This window comes from Eucalyptus grandis, chromosome 2 (assembly GCF_016545825.1).
Source record: "Eucalyptus grandis isolate ANBG69807.140 chromosome 2, ASM1654582v1, whole genome shotgun sequence".
Taxonomy (NCBI): Eukaryota; Viridiplantae; Streptophyta; class Magnoliopsida; order Myrtales; family Myrtaceae; genus Eucalyptus; species Eucalyptus grandis.
In genome coordinates, this window is record NC_052613.1 from 39,883,178 (window position 1) to 39,903,004 (window position 19,827).

Below are 19,827 nucleotides of genomic sequence, written 5' to 3' on the forward strand. Positions count from 1 at the left end.
CCATCGCTTCTTGCCTGCCTATTTCTTCATGCGTTTGGAGGCTTTGTGTAGACACGCCCGTGCCAAGTCCGCCTCTTCTTGCATGTTCTTGGCGAACTTGTACACGGGCGGACTACTCCCCCAGTAACCCGAAGTAATAGTGCTCGGGGTGTTCAGTTGTTGCCTAGTCGCAACCTCGAACGGACTCTGGCCGGTCGACTCGCTCCGTTGCAAGTTGTAGGAGAACTGGGCTACGTCGATCAGCTTTGCCCAATTCACTTGCGTCGTGCTCAAATAGTGTCAGAGGTAGATCTCTAAGAGAGCATTGACCTACTCCGTCTGACCGTTGGTTTGGGGATGCAAACTTGTTGACATATTGAGCTCCGACCCCAGTAGTTTGAACACTTCGGACCAGAAACGTCTTGTGAAACGGGGATCCCAATCGCTCACGATCGTTTGTGGCACCCCCCAGTACTTCACCACATGCTTCATGAACAGTTTGGCCGCTTCCTCGGCCGGGCAATCCTTTGTCGCAAGCACAAAGGTTGCATACTTTGAGAATCGGTCCACCACCACCATTAGAGTCCGGCACCCTTCGGACTTCGGTAGGTTGACGATGAAGTCCATGGAAATGCTTTCCCATAGACGAGATGGGACGGGAAGTGGCTCTAGCAAACCTGGCGACGACTGTTGTTCCAGCTTGTCTTGTTGGCATACCAGACAAGTCTTCACATATGCCTCCACGTTGTCCCGCATTTGGGGCCAGTAGTAGCGATCTTCGACGAGGGCCAACGTGTGGTGGATCCCTGGATGACCCGCCCACTTTGAGTCGTGGCACTCACGCAAGATTTCCTTCCTCAGCTTCCCATGGAAGAGCACATATAGCCGCCTTCCTTTGGTGTAGAGGAGCTCGTCCTCACACCAAAACTGTCGGGTCTTGCCCTCCTTGGCATACCCGATGAGGGCTTGAGCTCTTGGATCATGCGTCAACCCCTCCTTAATGCGGTCAACCCAAGGACAGCTCGGTCGACTCATAGTATGGCTCATCAGCTCCGTCTTCCTACTCAGCGCGTCCGCCACGGAGTTGGCCTTCCCCGGCTTGTACTCCAGCATGTAGTCGAACTCCGCTAGGAAGTCTTGCCATCAAGCTTGCTTCGGACTCAACTTCTTTTGGGTCTGGAAGTAACTCGTGGCCACGTTGTTCGTCCTCATGTCAAACTTTGATCCCAGGATGTAATGTCTCCATGTCCGAAGGCAGTGCACCACCGCGGTCATCTCCTTCTCTTGGACGGTGTATCGACGCTCGGTGTCGTTCAGCTTTCGGGACTCGAACGCCACCGGGTGTCCATCCTGCATAAGAACGCCACCGATAGCATAATCCGATGCATCCGTCTCTACCTCGTAAGGTTTGGTGTGGTCGGGCAACGCTAACACCGGCTCCTTGGTCATAGCGGTCTTCAATTGGTCGAAGGCTCTTTGGCATCGGTCCATCCACTCCCATGCCTTCTCTTTCTTTAGTAGGTCCGTGAGTGGCACAGTGATGCTTGAGTAACTCCGCACAAACCATCGGTAGTAGTTGGTGAGGCCCAAGAACGACCTCAACGCAGGTACCTTCGTCGGCAGCTCCCATTCGACAATCGATTGAATCTTCGCCTTATCCATCCGCACATGTCCACCCCCGACAATGTGCCCCAAGAACGGAACTTCCTCTTGGGCAAAAGCACACTTCTCGCGCTTGACGTACAGATTGTTCTTGCGCAAGACTTGGAAGACTTGCCTTAGGTGTTCAACATGCTCTCCCAACGTTTGGCTATAAACCACAATATCGTCTAGGTAAACCACTACAAACCTATCTAGAAAAGGGTGGAGTGCCTTGTTCATCATTGTGCAGAAAGTGGCCGGAGCGTTGGTCAAGCCGAACGGCATTACCAAGAACTCGTAGGATCCATATCGCATTACGCAAACTGTCTTCGGCTCGTCCCCTTCAGAGATCCGAACTTGATAGTAGCTCGATCGGAGATCCAGCTTGGTAAACCACTGAGCTCCACCAAGTTGATCGCAGAGATCCGCGATGAGCGGGATCGGGTACTTGTTCTTCATGGTTAGTTTGTTCAGCGCCTGGTAGTCGATGCACATCCGGAGTGACCCATCGTGCTTCTTTTGGAACAGGACCGGCGCATCGAACGAGGCTTTAGACGGCCATATATAACCTGCGTCGAGCAGCTCCTTGAGTTGCTTCCTTAGTTCTTCCAATTCAGGCGGCGCCATACGGTAAGGCGCCATAGCAGGCGATCGAGCATCAGGCACTAGCTCGATTCGGTGATCCACCTCCCTCTTGGGTGGCAACTTCTTCGGCAGCTCCGAAGGCATGACATCCTTGAACGAGTCGAGGACTTAGGTTGCTTCCGTCGGGACTTCATTCCCTTCACCCTTGTCATCCTTGATCTTCAAGGCCGCCAGGAAGGTCACTTCACCCTTCCTTGCTCCTTTGGTGAGTCGTATGGCCGAAATCATCTTTCAATCACGATCCGACTCACGATGGACCAGAATCACGCATTGACTATTCTTGTCCAACACGCATATGCACTCGGCAAAGGGAACTACAACCGCATGGATTCTATCTAGGAATTTGATTCCAATGACAATATCATAGTCGTCAAGTGGAATTACCTCTAGAGTTTCTTTGCCTCTCCATGATCCGAGCTGTAGCTCCACGTCCCTCGTAACACCGATCGTAGGGACTTCCTTTGAATTCACCGTCTTGAGCCAAATGGCTCCCTTCTCAACCCATAGGTTAAGTTTCTTCACGGCTTCCTTGGAGAGGAAGATATCGGATACTCCCGTGTCCACGAGCGCACTCATCGTGGTCACTCCAATCTTCACGTCTGCGAACATTAAGCCTTTAGGCTCCTTCGCCTTCTTGGCTTTGATCGTGCTAAGGAGTCGCAGCGATCTCCATCGTGCTTCCTCCCCTAGGCTCGTCCTTTTTGCAAAGAGCGGCCAGTTTAGCCTTGTTCGGGCAATCCCGCGCCATGTGTGGACCGTCGTAAAAGAAACAGCTATATGAACGTACCTTCCTTTGCCCACCTCCATTTGGACCCGCATGAGCTCGGTGAGGATGAGGACCATTCGGTGGTCTAGCTCCAGTCAGGCGATTGTTGAATCTACCTTGATCTCCCCCATCAGTGGCTCTCTCCCTTGGACGGGTGTCCGGTCGGGATGTGGAAGGAGACACCTTGTACTCCACGAGTGACTCGGCCACGGTTATGGCCGTAGTGAGATCTCCCACGTTGTACTGCTTTAACTCTTGCTTTGTCCATGGCTTGAGACCACCCATGAATTGGTGAAACGCTTCGACTTCATTCATCGAGGGGATTTGGAGTAGCAACTCCGAGAACCGCTTGATGTAGTCGTGCACACCACCCTTATGCTCGAGACGCTTCAGCTCATCACGAGCTTCCTCCTCCACATAAGCGGGAAAGTAGTTCCGTCGGAACTCCTCAACGAACCCAACCCAGGTCGCGATAGGATTCCCGCACCTATCATCCGACCGACGACGCCACCACAACAAAGCACTATCCGCTAAGTACATAGATGCAGTGTTTACCCGTGTTTGGTCGTCGTTGATTCCCATGGCCTGGAAGTATCGCTCCATGTACCATAGAAAGTTGTCCACGTCCTTGGCCACCCACGAGCCTCGAAATTCCTTCGGCTTCGGCGTGTCCACTCGTGGACCTTGCACTGTGATCACCCCATTCACGCGTGCAGCTTGTGCTTCAGCGAGCTTACCCGTAAGCTCCGCTATCTCCGCGCGCATGGCCGCCATCATGGCCTCCAAGGGTTCACACCGTTGGGTGAGTTCCTCCTGTAGGGTCCCTAGCAACTCGTGGCGGAGTTCTCCCATGCTGGTCTTGAGCTCTTGCACTTCCGCAACCAACTCCTCCCTTCCGGCGTCAACTCCGTCCACGGTCTGGGTCAAGTCATCGACCGATCCTTGGACATCGGAGACGAACAACTCTAGCTTCGCCATCTGTTGTGCAAGATCCCCCGTCGGATCCTTTGAACCACCACTGGTCTTCTTCCCCTTGACACCACCTTTCTCGGCGTTCCGCCCACGATCAGTGCAGTCACCACCCAGGGCCAGCGCTTCATCAGATCGTGGATTAGCCATTGGACTTGCGCTTGGATTGCTAATCAGCTCTGATACCACTTGTCACGGGTCGATCGATTTCCTCTCGATCACTCGAAGGCTACCCGTGCAACCTTAAGGTTTTATCCCTAAACAGCCTTTCAACACTCGACTCATAAGGGACTTTGTAGAGAGAGAAACTTCTTAGAGAGAGAAGCTCTACTTTTCATATAACTTGTGAATGAGAATACAATGAGGGAGGACACCCCTTTATATACAAGTATAAGGCAAACACTATCCGTAGATCTCCCTTAGATCTAACGGTGGAGATTGCACCTCCCCATCTACCAACCATCGGCATTTATAGCCAACTACTAGCTACTCGCATTTATAACGTATGCGTACAAATACAGTATCGCCTGCCCCTAGGAGAATACTTTACATCTCGGGAACATAAGGCGAGGGTCAGAGGGTGTCACGCCCGACTTCTGGAAACCTCTTGGACATGCTAACTTTCGGGCCGTGACACATGACTGGAGGAAAGAAGCACCCATTTTCTCTCTACTCAACCTCACTTCTCTTTTAGCAGAATAGAGGAAACAGATGGGTGTAAAAGTGGAGAAAACTTGTGGATGTAGTCTGAGCTACTTGGGATACAACATGACCAATCTCTTAAGAGTATATATAAACAAGTGTTCCTAGCTAACTTGGTAGTAAAAATGCATAGTTTATTGCATAGAGAAGCTGGAACAGCTCCATAACATCTTTTTTTTTTAAACAAGTTTACAGTGACGTCAAAGTCCACTTTTGACCTGCTTACCCTTCTAGCCAAACTTTTCATGCTGGGCAAAGTGACACTACTCTTATCTCAAGCTCAATCACGTTGTGACAATAATAAAAATGTATTGGAAACAAGGCATAGCATTACACCTGATAATTTCGCTAAAGCGCAAGAGTGATTTAAGATCACGAGACATTTCAAATAAGAGCAATAATTTTTATTATTATATTCTAATTATCAACAATATTATATTAGAGATTCTTAAGATTTTCTATAGAATATTATCTTATGTTAGGGACAACTATGATATTATTGTTGATTATTAATATCAATTAAGATTTTTTTTTTTAGAATATCATTTTTTAACTATACATATCTTAATTAATAAATGTTACCTTCGATAGTCTCTACAAAGCTTATAAACGGTTGATGTAATCTTCATTATGATATATCAAAATATACACTATTCCTTTTTTCCACAATCTTATATTTAACTTTTTGCACCTGGTGCACTCCTGTTTTTACAGGATTGAAGACTCTGATATCAAGTTGAGAAATAAAAAAGATATGCAGAATGAGGTAATAGTCACGTGTGTTACTTTGTTATTTTCGTGGTATCAACTCTTATTTGGGATTATCATAGAATTTGGATCCCATTGGTCATGAACCATGAATCTTCTGATGGAACCGGGAAATTTTTGCCTTTAACATCCATCACTGCTGCCTCGACTCCATTGACCCAAAGGCACATCCACTTTTCTATAAAATTCGCTAATGTAATTGTTCGATTGATGAGAATTTTTCTTTTTTGTGGGACGTTCTTATTTTTGTAGGTGTAAATTAATTCTGTGTAGACTTAATTTACAAAGACGGGGGATCTATGGTCTCTAATCTCTCTGTAGTGGTATAGGGATATAAATTATTCGAACCAATAGAGATCTCAAATTATACGAATCACTTTTGCCTTTTCTCACTTTGCGGAATGGTACTTTAAATTTCTTTTTTCGATCAATAAGCAAAGGGTTAATACTCTGAAAAACCCCAAACTGGTATATGTGTAATAAATTTACTCAAAACTATTTTTTTGGACCATTAAAAATCCCAAATTAGTACACATGTGACAATTTACCTCGACTGACTATAAAAAACCTTAAACTTGTACAATTATGACAAATTTACCTCGAATTAATTTATTCGACCGCAAAAAACCCTAAACTAGTAAGTTTAAATTGGATTAACACAAAAAAAAATCACAAAAATTGTAACTGTGACAAATAAAGCGTAAAATCTTAAATTTGTATACCAGTCAACTATCACATGTCATTTAACTTAATAATTTGACAATAAAATTTAACGAAATAAAAGATAAATTTATCACAAGTGTACCAGTTTGTGGTAAATTTATTATAGGTGTACTAATTTGGAATTTTTCTAGGTATTAATCCATAAGCAAAAAAAGTACCACCCTCTTCTCGTGTTCTCCAAAATGACCCTGGTGACGTCACTTAGCCTCAGCACCGCTTCGTCATGCGCCAAGGTCATTGATGTCCATCTACTTTGCGTAAAGGTATCAGCGAATATTCTCAATTTTGCTCCCTGTCCTCGACCAAGAGAGCAGCTCCAGGCCCACTTGACAGCGCATGAAACAGAAAGCAGTGGAGACGACGATTGCTTCGTAGGAAGAGAAAAGTTTCGCATGCAGTCCAAAGGAATAGGAGGAATCTTTTGCATGCAATGGGTCATACGTGAGCGACGCGAGCAATCTCACAATTTTTTTAAAAAAAGGAAAAATACTAATAGAAATCTCAAATCATGCTCCTCCTGATACTGATGCCTCAATTTTTTTTTTCCATTTGTGTGGTAAAAAATCCTAAAATTTTATTTGTGTAGCACATGTACCATTTATCATAATTCCGCTCAAGATTACTATTAAAAATTTGTATTGATATGATGTAACATCATTGATATTTTTCGAAAAAAAAAGTGGCGCTGATGTGGCACCATGTGAGCACCGCATCAAAATAAAGATTAAAAAGAAAATGGAGAACTAAAAAAACCAACCAAAACAAAAATAGAAAATTCGAACTGGATGAGAAGTGAGAGATTCCTGACGGTCAGGGGTGTTGAAGGGGCTCCACCACCATTCCAACTTCGCTGGTGAGAGCTGCCGGCCTCTTCGGGCCATTGGTGAGGGTCAGCCAGCGCTTGCATGGATACCTTGACACTCGTTGTCTATGGTTGAAGCAAATGAAAAGGTTGGCACAGGACAGGGAAGAGCAATATGTGCTGATGTCGAACAGAAAAACCGGTTTCTTACAACTCGAACATGCTTTCAATTTGTGAAGAACGTAGTATTTCTCTTTAGAAAGAGTAAATATAACTCCACCGCAAGGGCATGTAGCATCACATTCGATACAGTGCCCTCTCAGACGCCACACCCCACATCTCCCGCCTCCACTGGCCTTGCCGTCCTACCGCCCCCGCGTCGTTCCGTCGCCCGCCCACCCCTCTTTGGTCAAAGGCAAACCTGATGATACTCGTCCCTCCCTCTTTGTTCTTTTTTTTCTGTATCTCTACAACTTGTTTCTTTCTTCTCTATTCTCCACGGCCGTTGAGCTCAAGGACCATGAACTCTGCTTTAGTGTCGTGCTCAAGCAGCATCTCAGGCAAGCTCTGACATGCGACTCGAATTCGATGACATTTTGGCTTAAGGTCAATCTTAGATCTAGATATTAGATGAAAACGTGATTTATTATTGAAATATTCTAACTTTACGTGTCAAGCTACACTCGTGGCAAGGAGCTCAAACTTAAATCTGGGGGATGAGCTTTGCCGCACATTGAGCCCAACCTCAGATTTGCGATCAAGCTCGGCCACGCTGTCGAGTTCAAAGAGTGCAAAGAGGCCCGGACGAAAGGGAGATGAAGGCGCGGGGTGGCGGGGACTAGCTGTGGAGGCTGTTATCTGATTTGGGCACGCCCAAAACTGGGCAAGGTGTGTACAATTGGGTAACGATAATCATGTGAGAGTCGGCCAACCTTGGTTGAGGGCCCCTGGGGTCCAGCAGCCCTTGCCAGCAAAGCCGAAACGATGGCGACCTCCTTTAAACAACCCCGACCATCTGTAATCCCTCTCTGTCCTCTGGTTTGAATTTTCATTTTTTTCTTCGGATAGCTTTCTTTGTTTTTCTTTCTCTTTTCAATCTTCTTCTGATGTGGCGTCAGCGCCACTTATCCTCAACAAAAACTTAATAATAGGACGTGAAATTTTTAAAAGGCAATCTTAGGACAAAATTGTGATGAAGGATATAAGCATTATATGGGTACAAGTTTGAAATTTTTAGAGATAAGAAAAAAAAAGTTTGGGCTACAATAAAAATAACAACTTGTTTTGAGCTATTAAATTTTTAAAGGAGTAGACCTTGTAACAATTTACAATGATTTGTTATTTGATTTTTTGTGGTTCAAAACATACTATTGCATTGAGGTTTTTTTTTTTTTTTTTTTTTTTTTACTTGGGAATAAGGAATGGGAAAAAGACTTGTCACATAATAAATTGTTATGTTATTATCATGTTTCCAAACACTCCTGTTTCTCAATCATCCCTTATTAGGTACATCCTCACTTTAAAAAAAAAAAAATGTTCACGAGTTGATGGGGGATAGAAGAGAGCCATTACAATAAGAGGCCACCTAATGAAAATTCGCACTTCTTTACTGGTTGTGTGAGAATTATACCAATAACATCACTCACTAGTTTGCTCAGTTCTTCTTGATAAGGTACGCACAAGCACCTCTATCGTGATCAATTTTTTGGGTGTGAACCACCTAGGGTTTGGCTAATGGATTGTTAAGCCTAGACTTAACTCGGGCTCTCCCAAGCCCATACAAATTCGCGACTTAGGCTCAAGTTTATAACATGTAAATGATTTTTCAATTAAGAGTCGCCACTAATTTATTTTTGGTGGGTCGATTAGAAACCCAAGTAAAGTAACGGGAGATTTACTTTACTCCTATGAACCAGAGATTATGAGTTTGGGGACTTGGTTATGCTAGACTTTTTTAACGCCCTTTCGGTAACTTTCTCTTTTATTTCAAAGAAAATGTTTTGCAAGCAGCTTAAATTGATTTTAAATCTATCTCCCTAACATATGAGGTGATCATGCAGGTGCACAATCCACCAATTTAACACCTAGATAAACAATAAATAAATTGCAAAAACTTACCTCAAAGCAACGAAAGCATCTGCAATGTTAAATTAAAATCTACATCAACAACTTAGATATGGTTTCTAATTAACACGTAATTTCTTTTTTTTTTGTTTTCACTTAATTAATGAAAACCATGCAATATGCAATGCAATATTAACTAAATGACCTAATTCTAACGACATGTAATTTCTAATTAAATGGGCCTAGCAAAAAATACTAAATGACATACATCTTAGTGAATATAGCCCTAATGACGTGCATGACATTTTTTTCTTTTTCCTAAAAGAATGCATTTTATCATAAATAATAAAACTAATTTAACCTATGACATTTTTTGTATTTTTTTATGAAATTCGAAATTTGGTGAAATGTGAGAATTACCTAATTAGATTAAGATCTTATTTGATTTATATTAGGAATTAGGTTGAGCCAAATCCTAATTTAAACTAAAACATTATCTTAACCTAAATAATCCTAAAATGCAATATATCTAAAAAATACCTAAACTTATAACAAATTAAGAAAAAAATATTATCTAGAATTAAACTAAGTGCAATTTAATACTAATATGCAATGACATGCAAAATATGCTTTAACACTACATGACATGTATATGATGATTTTTTTTGTTTTTGTTTAATTTCGAAATTAATAATTGCTAAATAATTAAACATGCAATCCAAATTAAAAATCTAGCAACCTAAATTGATTGATTTTATTTTTTTGATTTTTGATTTTAAAATTCGAAATAATATTCCTATTCTAAATATGTAAACCCTAAAACATGCAATATTATAACCTAAACCCATTCCAAGATAAACAAAGCGATCATGACAAGCCAAACCAAGGATATCACACATCATTTAGATCAAGGGATAATATTTTGCTAGTAAAATTGATAAATTGATCTTAAGCCTTAAAGATCAAAGTATCAATTTTATTCTCGCTTAATTAATTATTTCATCTAAAGCCTTATAGATGAAATAAAAAAATTCATGTGCGGTTGCAAATCGAGTGGTATGTCATAATTTCTAGTTATGCATAGGGACAAATTTCAAATAAAGAAAACAAGATACAATAAGTAAAATATAGATAAAATAAATCTGCATAATAAAATAAAGTAAATCTACCTAATTTGATTTTTTTTTCTTTTTTCTTCCAAAACAGAGCTTGGCAACCGGTTCGGAGCTTTGGCGCGGGAAGTCGGGTGCTAGTGCAGACGTGGGTAAGGCAAGCAACGGTAGTGTGGGCGCGAGGCTGGCTATCGGGCATCGGGAGAGGTGAGCGGCGACGATGTGGGCTCCGGCGGCGTCGGGTCGCGGCAGGGATAGCAGCGCAGTGGTGGCTGAGTGTCGGGCGGAGGCGAGCAGGGGCGGTGTGGTCTCTGGTGGCGTCGGGGCTAGGTCGCAACGACGGGGGAGCGTGGGCTAGACGCAAGCTCGCGGGAGGAAACCTCGAGTGGCTGTGCGGCGGTGCTTTGTAGTGGAGGTGTGCACCGGCGTCGGGTCGAGCAATGAGGGGGAAGGGCTCGCGGGCTGGCTGCCGTTGGTGCCATTGGGGAGGTCGAGCGGCGGTGATGGAGGCACAGTGGACGGCGCGGCGGTGGGTGGTGGGTCAGCAGCAGCGAAGCGGCATGCGACTTCACGGAGAAGGAACCCACGAAGAAGAAGCATAGTGCACGTCCTTTTCTCTTTTGTTTTTCTTTTTGTTTTTTTTTCTCTCTCTCTCACCTCACGTCTACTCTCTGTAAAAATTCTTTCTTCCCCTCCTGCTTCTTTTCTGGCTTTTTCACGAAGGAAAAAGGTAACTTTTTTTTTCTTTTTTTCTCTCCAAAAAGCTTTTTTTTTTACGAACTTCTCTCTAGAACTTTTACTCTCAATTTTTCAAAAACTCTTCCCCCCCCGAATGCCTCGTGTAGGTCAACTCCTTTTTATAGTGGTTCCAATCAGCCGCTTTCTATGGAAAATTTTAAACTTCTATCTTTGTTGCATTAAATCATGGATGCAAATCGGGGCATGATTTCGCAATCAGCTCGATTTTGCACCGATTTCTTCCATTTTATCAAAATCCTTGCCTCTTATTCACTTGATTTTTAAATTGCTTCTGCATTTAACGAAACGGATGCTCATCAGAATTTCAAATTTCCATGCATAATCAATCAAATCAATTTCCCCCATTTTTTTTTTCATTTTTTTCTTTTATTTGTTCCAATGCAATTTTTATTTTCCTTATTTTCCTATATTTGCTAAAATTAGGTGTCAACAACCTCCTTTGACCCTTCGATTTATGCTATATCATGTTAAATTCCATTTTCAATCATCTGGTTCTCACACTATGGTCATATAATCTTCTTGATCTATGTGATCAAAAAGTGTTTCTATTCTAATAAAGTACAGCCCTCTTTTTGAAGAACTACTTCTTTTCTAGTGGGATTTGATGCTTCAAAATATGTTCATAAACTCATCCCTTGCATGGAAATACAAAGAGTTTTCTTGATGAAGAAAAATAAGGGCACGCATAACGACCCTTCTATTTCTATTTCAAAATTATTATTTTTTTATTTTAAATTTTTTTTTTAGAATAGAAATCCGTTTCATGATGCAATTTCATCTTTCGATTTTTGGAATAAATTTTTAGTATAGAAATAGATTTGGAACATAAATGAAAAGTAATTTTTATTTATTTATTTATTTTTGGAACATAAATGATAAATAAAAACTCTTCTCATCGCTCATCTTCTTTACTAGTCGACCACCCACTCGTTGTTTGCCACCCCGCCGCCACTTGTGATGAGTAAATTTTTCAGATCGTTATCAAACAAAATTCTATTCCAAAATAAATTTTGCACGTCCTTAAACACGTATTTTCGCTCAGAAACGCATTTAGAAATAGAAATAGAAAATTTCATTTCTCTTTCAAAAATCAATTTTTGATTAAAATAATAATTATTTGTGTCCTAACTATCCACAAAATTGCCCGGGCTACCAGTACTTCCCCTTCATTTATCCCGAATTCAGCCAACAGCAACATTTCGTGGTGAGATACCCCGGCATGAGTCATCATCGGCATTGTAGTCCTTTTCTACAATTGTTGTGGTCGTAAGGGCACAAACGGCACTTTATCAATAAAACCGCGAATCTCCTTTGCTACGGACAATGTAAGTTTGTCCATGTCGCAAGGGATCTTCTCTAAAGGACAATGATGCGGAAGCTTCTGTGCATTTTCTTGCAGTTATCTATTATTTCATAGTATACAAGTTTCCTGGTTCCACAAGAAAATTAGCGGTGGTGACGGCGCCATTAATCTAGAAGTAGTTTCGATGCCGTCAGATTATCATTTTCCGTACTCATATCATGCTGTTTCCAAAACTGTGGCCAAGAAATGAAACTTCTTAAAATAGATGAGCAGTCATGTCCATCGAAATATCAACCTAATTCCACATTTATTATAAACAGTACTCATGTATCACATTAATCCTAAATTAACTTTTTGATTATTAAAATTCTCAAACTCATACATTCATGCCACATTTATCTCAGATTAGTACAACCATATCTTATTTACCCCACATTGGGAAAAAAAATCTAGGGTTTTTGTGAGGATAAATTTGGCATGGGCATTCTAATTTGGGATAAATGTAGCATAAATGTTCCAATTGAAAGTTTTTTTTATCATAAAAAATAATTTTGGGTAACTATGGCATGAGTTTACTAGTTTGGAATTTTTGTAATATTAAAAATTAATTTTAAGAAAATGTGGCACAAGTTTATTTTGAGTTTTTAGTAGTATTAATGTAAAGTTTATAAACCTTAAAAATTACTTTACTAATATAAGTGTGCTTAATTTGAATAAATGGTGATACAAAGAGTGAATCACATAGTAAGTTTTTTTAGATATTAATATTAATATTATTACTAAATTAAAATTAATTCATTCAAATTTTGCTATTGTTTAAGTTTAGGTTTCTTAGTAATTGTCATATTTTATCATGACCTTTTCTAAAATCACTTAAGTTCAATGTTGAAAGTAATATGACATTAGAGCTTTTTGTTCTAGTATTATTTTGCTTGATAGGTTTATTTTGATTTTTTAGTAGTATTAATGCAAAGTTTATAAACCTTAAAAATCACTTTACTAACATAAGTGCAAAAATTGCTTTACTAACATAAGTGTGCTTAATTTGAATAAATGGTGATACAAAGAGTAATTCACATAGTAAGTTTTTTTAATATTAATATAATTACAAAATTCAAATTAATTCATTCAAATTTTGCTATTGTTTAAGTTTAGGTTTCTTTAGTAATTGTCATATTTTATCATGACCTTTTCTAAAATCATTTAAGTTCAATGTTGAAAGTAATATGACATTCAAGCTTTTTATTTTAGTCTTATTTTGCTTGATATTATTATTTTAGCTTTCATTAACTTATGACTTTATTGAGATTGTATTTGACATTAAGTGGTTTATCGAGTAATCTCCGTATCCGATATGTTCTTTGCTTGTGCCAAGTCCTCCATATGAAAGCACTTAATTTAAGTTATCAATTCTTCCCAAGTTCTCTCTAACTATAATTATATCATCCACAAAGATCAAGAGAAGTATAATGTCATCAACCTCAGGAGAAGAACATAGAAAAGTCAAAATTTATGTACGGCCCTCACTTTAGCGCCTTTTCGGATTATTTAAGTACCATTTTTTTCAAATGATTATTTAAGTGCCAACTCCGATTTGGGTTATCGAAATCTGATATAGTTATATTTTATTAATTTATTAATCCTACACGGCTTGCCAACGTGCCCAATCAGCATATAAATCCTAAACAACGTCATCTAAGAATTGTAAATAGTGATCGTTTTAATGTCTTAAAGTGAAAACTTTAGTAATTGTCGTTTTTACAAAGCGGTCACTTCACTACCAAGTATGCCACATGGATTGGATTTTTTAAATAATATGTCAAGTCATATAAAAAAATGTATTTATAAAAGCCATATATTATTTTTGGCTAAAATTCTTGTTGTTGGCAATTTTTTTTTTTTTTTTGTTTCTATTCTAACTCTTACTCTCAAACTTTTATCCTTGCAAGGCATGTAAATTAAAATCCACACCTGAAACTAAATAGTTCCCACCCCAACTCCTAAGAAAAGTGGGGATTCGAACCCTTACCTCTTCCTTCACATGTGGAAAGGGTGGCCATTAGGACAAATCCTAGTGGTTTCATAGTTGGCGATTAAGTAGTCATTTTTCTATGATTTAGCACTTAAATGATCCAACGAAAATTCCTGGTACTAAAATAAGTATCGTACACAACTTTTAGCATTTTTAATGTTATTCTACCCATAACCACATACTTTTAAAATGTCGACATGATGATCAACATTTGTCCTCTCAAAACTGTTAATCATGCTCAATTTGAGCTCGTGTATGAACTCGATTTAATCGGAGGATGTAGATCGGTTTGTCAAACCGAATTATCAGATTAATCACAACACATTTATCCAAAATAGAATTATCTAGATTAAAATTCCTTATTAAAGAAGTTTCCTAAATTGCATCAAGGAGGGGGCCACACATATATACACTAGTTTGTATTTTGACAAGTGTAGAATAATCACTTGTGTTTTTGCAGAGTTGTGTTTGACTAGGAAATTACTAAGAATGTCCTAAATCTATTATATATATATTCTAATTCATTCATCAACTTTTCAATTTGGTCAACTTAGTCATAAACTTGTTCAAAAAAAAAAAAAAACTTAGTCATAAACATTTTGGCAATTTGTCAATGAAGTCATTTCGACTAATTTTGGCCAACAAATGCTAACATGATTGCTAACTATTTTACATGGCATGTCCAACGCTGACGTAAACGATTTTTTCGCATGTCTTTAGTTTGTGATAAGGTTTTTCTAATATAATAGTCTTAGGCTGCTGTGAGAATAATAGCTTATTGTGAATCATACATTTTGGAAGAAGTGGGCCCCATAACAATTTATATTTATTTGTTATTGGGTTTTTTATACTCTAAAATAGATTATTATTCTCATGGGAGATTAAAGATTATCACTCAATTATTTTACTTTGTGATATTGAACTTGGTCTAGTGACATCAAGTAAACAAGAAATATTAGAAAGAGTAATAACTTCCTTTTTATTGTTTATGTGCATTACTTTCTTGATTCCATGCTTTGTCTAGTTGTTCGGCGACATTTTACGGGCTCAACCACTTTATATTTGCCAAACCAATAAACAAAACAAATAAGCACGTGTACATTACAACTGTTAAATTTGCCTTGAGCTAATGATGAAGGAAATAGGAAAATGGTTAATATCTTGAAAAATTCTAAATTAGTACAATGTGATAAATTTACCTTAACTTTGATAAATTTAACCCAAACCGATAAACTTGTGACAAATTTACCCTTTGTTAGTTTTTATTAAATTTTTCTATCAAATTACTCGTTGGATAACACATGATAATTGACTGGTGTACTAGTTCAGGATTTTACTCTCTATTTGTTATAGTTGTACAATTTTTTGTATTTTTTTACTTTATCAATTTAATTGAGAGTATATTTCTCACAAATGTATTAGTTTGAGGTTTTTAACGGTTGAACAAACTAGTTTGAGATAAATTTGTCACAAGTGACCAGTTTATGATTTTTTATGGTCATTTGAGGTAAATTCATCACATATGTAACGATTTATGATTTTTTTGGATAAAAAATTAATTTTTGGTAAAGTTATCATAAATATGTCAGTTTAGAGTTTTCAGGTATTAATTCAAAGAAAAACTCAATGTGGCTTCCTGTCCTAGACCTAGAGTGTAGCTTCAGGCCCACTAAAAAGCGCATGACTCGGAAAGCATTTGAAGACGACATTTGCTTCATAGTAAGAGAGCATTTTCGAATGCAGAAGTAGGCCAATAACATGGGCTTGATTATCATGAATCTCGCCAATAGAAAAAGAAACACATGCTTCCATTTAAGCATTTACCTATTGGTTTTAGTATTGTCCCTGCATTTGCCGTGAGGGAGAACCTGCCTAGAAGAACCCACTTCAATACATGGAACAGGTCATGGAAAGTTTACATTGAATCTGGTCATGTCATCCAGTAAAGGGCCCGTTGACCCCGCGGAGAGAAGTCTACATTGGGATGCCTTTCCACGGTCACCAGAAATTAATAAACATCCAAAGGGGGGTGCAATTTTATGGGGTGGATTGAATCTGTGTTTGCTTTTATGGTGGGGTCGCTTTGTGTCCTTAATGCGTTTGTAGGTGAAAGGTGAATGCGTGTGCGAATGGATGGGAGCTGAATTTAACTTTGTATGCCCGAGCAAGATAATGCACGCATCTGCTAATATTTATAAGCATGTAGCACTTGCCCTCTTTCACTAGAGTCGTCGTCATGATTCATTCATGCACATTTTAAAAAGGAGCGGCTAAATAATGTGCTAATCAACATGCACTTTACTCTTCTTATTATCTTAATTAAATGGGATTTTGAATTGGATAAGGATTTGTAATAAAAAGAGATGGGCTTCTTCAATGATTGAAGCAATTGATGTGACCTTGAGAGAAATCAACTCCATTGGAGTAAAAGTATGGTATTTATTATTATTATTATTTTGCCCACTTCAGACTCCGAGTTGAATGAGTGGTTTAGTGTTTTTATCTCTATTTTTTTTTTTCGCTTGCACAATATAAAATTCATAAATAGTTGATAAAAGTAGTGAGACTTTTAGGAGAATAATTGTCTAAAATATTATAGATTTATTGTAGGGCAACCAATTCGGTCATAAATTTTTTAATTTTGTCAATTTAGTCCTAAATTTTTTGATGAATTGCCAATTTAGTTCTAAATCTTTGGGTTAATTACCAACATGTCCCTCTATCTAATTTTGGTTGGAATCACTGACATAATAGCCATTGTTGGTTGTGCCACATAGGATGGCTAATATCTATATTAGCAATTTTTAGAGAAAATTGATTAGATTAACTATATTGACAAATTGTCAAAATGTTTATAACTAAATTAATAAAATTGAAAAATTTATGACTAAATTGAAAGCCATACAATAGGATTAGTACTTTTTTGACAATTTTTCCTACTTTTAGATCTTGACGAATTTGAGATCTCTAACTGGACGTCAACTTAATCTCCTAAAATAGCATTAAAACAATGGCAACGCCTTGTAAACTCGGACTAAATGATGGCATAGAAACTTTGATGTTACGGCAGAGAGCCAAAGTGAAGTCAAAACTCAAAGCTGCTGGATTTAAAAGCCTTTGGGCCCCATTCAGAAATCTCATGGTTAGCCTAGCTTAACAAGCAGCCTCCTTATCCCCTGCTTTTACAAGATACTTCCATATATGTATTTCGTAGAATAATTGTCAATATTTTCTCGTTAAATTTTAAACGACACGCGTGCCAATATAAGACTTTGTGTCGCTAGTTTTATTAATAGAACAAAAAACTCATTATACAGTAAAAATGTGGCAACATCTTTGGCAAAAATATTTTATTCTAAAGGTGGATCGAGATTTTAGATGGAGAAAAAGAAAACATTAATCCAAATGTCAAGGTAACTAAAATAGATGTTAGCCCTTCATTGAAATTCCGGAGGGTGGGGGGGCACCGCCGCCACCTAGATACACCATGATCCGGCAACCGAGTGCAGTTTTCTGCAATAAACATTGATTTTCGAGGATTATCGTGGAAGCAATGGGAACGAAAAGAAAAAAATTGTCCCAATCCAAGCTGACGACAAACTAAGTGCATGGGCTCATGGACCAAACTAGAAAAAGAAAAATAGGTCTGTGCGCTTTTTGTAAAATAGAAGAAGAACATGTTTGTGGACTAAAGCCCGTTTCGAAGCAAGCTCAAAAGGCAACAGAGACAAGGGGCCTAATGTCTTGGGTTTAAAAGGGTGAAATGCTTTCTTTGATAACCTTTCCTTTACATGGTCCATCCGTGGGCCTTCAACGTCAGAGTAACTCGGCCCACTTTTATTGTCCTAAAATTAGTGTTGTTATAGGGATGGGTTTGGCAACTTGCCAAATAATGACTAATTCTGTTATTTTACTTTTGAGAATAAATTTCATATAAAAATTCATTTGATAAATTTTTTTGTTTGTAGGAACGGAATAGATTTGAAACAGAATTAAAGAATAAAAAAATTGGTTTTTTCTTCTTGAAAAAAATTTCAAAATTAAGCAAAATCAAATTTCTTTTTCTCTTTTCCTTCTTCTTTTCTTCTCATTCTTCTTCCACAATCACTGCCATAGTCTATTGCCGGCGGCTGCTAACAACCAATTGAGCAAGGTCCAATGAGCTCGCTAGTGGCCAGGCAAGCCTCGCTCAAGCCTCTCGGACACCAATAAGGCTTGCTCGGTGGACGAGACTTGCCCAACCACCGGCAAGCCTCACCTAGCTGGGCAAGGCTCAAGCCTTGGTTGGGCAAGGTTGAGCCTCCCTAGATCTAGCAAGGCTAAGCCCTATTGGATTTGGCAAGGTCATCGAGTGATGCCAACCTTGCAGTGGCCTGACAAGGTTGAGCCCCACTAACTGCTGGGCAAGCTCAACCTTGCCAAATTTAGGGAGGCTACTCACCCAACCTAGGCTCGACCAACAAGGCACGATCTCGCTAAGGGCTAACGACACTCCGGCGAGGTCATTGACCCTTGTCTAGGTGGCCGTCAGTTGTCAAGCCGATCGTCTTGAGGCCAACAATCAACCAAAGCTTGAAGAAGAAGAGAAAGAAAAGAAAAAAAAAAGAATAGAATTATTAAAAATTAAAGAAAATGGTTTGAATTAGAATTTTAAATACAGTACCAAACGTAATTTTGTTTCAAGAATAGAAATTTTGGGCAATTACCGAATGCTTTCAAATGCTTAGAAATTGTTCTTGAGAATAAAATAACAAAGAATCATTTCTGATTGAAAATTGTTCTCAATAAGAAGGATTGCCAAACATACCCTAATTCTTAGTCCCTATTGATAACATTAGGTAGCTGCAATTTCCACCATAATTTTGTTAAAGTTGTTGTTCACCAAAATGCCTTCAAATTGAAATTCAACTTAAAAAAAAAAAAAAAAAAAAAAAACTATTGTCTCTTTATTTTGCTCACGGTGGGATGTCACTCTCCCTCCTAATATTTAAAATCGTAGGGATTGAAGTCCTCATGGTTCATTTGCGCACATTAGAAAAGGGGAAAAGTGCCTATCCATTATTATGATGGGCTAAAGAAAAGTGCTAAATAACATGCCTTATACTCTCCTTTCCTTGAATTGACTCTTGTTATTTAACTTGAGTGGTTTTTTTTTTTTAATAATTGGAATTGGAATAGGATACTCGTAATAAGAAGAGACGGGATTCCAATTTCATGCATATTCGACTTCAGTAAACGTATGGTATTTTTTCCCGCACTTATAATAATTGGACTATGAATTTTGGATATGTGATTTCGCTTTTTTTTTTTTTCCCTCGCACGATTTACATTTCATAAATTCAAAAAAGATTCAATAATAGCAAGATTTTCAGGTCATGACTAATTCAAGATCTGTAACTGGGCATGGACTTATCTCCTGAAATAGCAATAATTATAATGGAAAAATCCACAAAAACTCATAAATTATGTTTACTGTGACACATTTATCCTCTTTTTTTTTTGTAACACAAAAAATTTCAAACTTATTTTGTGTGAAACATTTACTTTAAATATATTTTGTGA